This window comes from Etheostoma spectabile, chromosome 2 (assembly GCF_008692095.1).
Source record: "Etheostoma spectabile isolate EspeVRDwgs_2016 chromosome 2, UIUC_Espe_1.0, whole genome shotgun sequence".
Taxonomy (NCBI): Eukaryota; Metazoa; Chordata; class Actinopteri; order Perciformes; family Percidae; genus Etheostoma; species Etheostoma spectabile.
Genome location: NC_045734.1, coordinates 5,565,976 through 5,567,865, shown reverse-complemented (window position 1 = coordinate 5,567,865; position 1,890 = coordinate 5,565,976).

Genomic DNA, 1,890 nt, shown 5'->3' with positions numbered 1-1,890 from the left:
CCCTAGAACTATTTGTTCCTGGCTCTATAGTTGTCTTCCCAGGTAGCACTGCCATTTTTCACTGTCAACAGCAGGTGCCATACTTCCCTTTATGGGGGGGACGGAATCATATGGAAACCAATGCACATTAGGGATTGAGGTACAAAGTAGCTTTAGTTACGGCTTACAGCTTTGATTTCTTTGGGGAATAGGCTATGTCAGCATGTGGCGGACTTAGTATTCTGTGCTCACTTTCTTCATGCATGCATACTATGTGTAAGTTAGGAGTTCATAAGCAGGAGATAGATGCCTGTGGTAGCTATCATGAGGAGTTGATTGTGTGTTGAAGTGTAATAACCAGAATGGTCCCTGTATTGGATTTCAGCGGGCCACAAAAGACTGGTCATGTTACCGTGTGAGAACACATCAGGTGTTATTAAGTTTTCGAAGCTCTATTAGGGAAATCTTATTAGGATCAGATTGCTTCTCCCTTCCCCCATTTAATAGAAAGCTCTGGGTATGTCCTCCATTTTCAGTTCCACAAATGCAGTGTAGACCTTTAATAAAACTGCAGATGATTGCAAACTAACAACCACTTTTTTTTTTCTTTTTTTTTTTTTACAAGGACTTAACAATGGACACGCTTTGTGTAAGTGAACCAGTATGACAAAGAATGCAACAGCACAAAAGGAGGAAAATTAAATATGCCACTAGTTTTATAAAGAGCAAAAACAGTACAAAGCCATGGTTTATAGAGATAAAAGAAAAGAGAACATGTCTTGACACCCAAAAGCTGGCTTCTGGCTAGTTCTGAAGCAGGGCCAATGTATTCCCTTTAGAGCAGAGCACAATGTTGGAAACAAGGAATGGGTTTGGTAATAGCTGAGATCGCTCACTGGTGCCCCAATTATATGGACATAGCAGTTGCCCCGGGACACAATTTAATGACTATAATAAGGCTTGTCTGTCTGTTCAAAATCAGCTTAGAGTGCATCCACGCTGACCTACAGCATCATTCTAGCCTTAGTTCAATTTAAACATGCAGCATGAGAAGGAGCTGGATGTTTTGGGGTTGGGTGGGGGGACAAGTTAGAGGCTGTCCGCCGAGCTGACTCCGTTTCCCATGGACCATGACCCCCATGAGTCCTCCTCATTCCAGCTCATAGCCTTGATGAGGATCAATTTGGACTTGAGCATTTCTTGCGGCTGTGGTTGCTCTTTAATTCAGCATGGCTGAGCACTCTGTGATTAATGACAGGTACTTAGCTTGAAAACTGGTCAATAAGCGCACTGGTCCAGGAACTTAAGGCTGTATGCCAAAGGAGAGATAGGTGTTCTCCAAGCGCCAACACCGCCCAGATCAGAGAGGGGTTGATACGTTAACACAAGGTGAGACCAAATCGTTTTTGTGGTAAGTGTTCATGCACACATGTCCTCATGGGGAATAAAAAAACAACAACAATGAATAGAGATAAGATAACCTGGAAGTCATGGTTATGGATGATTCATCCCCGTATTGCCGGATAAAACACACACAGAGGGTGAACTCACTATTCATATGCCCCCCACTCTATTCTGTATGCATTTCCATTGCTTTCCATGCAGATGATTTAGCACCCTTGATTTCCCCAAAAGCTGCCTCTCAGCTCCAACAGAACATGACATCTGCACCGTGTAATCCTCTAATCTCCTTTATCAACACAATTACCACAACACAAACACACTAACTGACAATGGCTGGGAACTGATCAAAGTTTCCCCTGCAAGGTTAAACTGACTGACTATTTCCATATTCATCCTATAAGAACCTAGCGTGTTTTATAATGGAATATCTGTTCACCTGGTGGCTGGGTGGATATGTTACATACGTGTGTGCGTGTGTGTGTGTGTGTGTGTGTGTGTGTGTGTGTG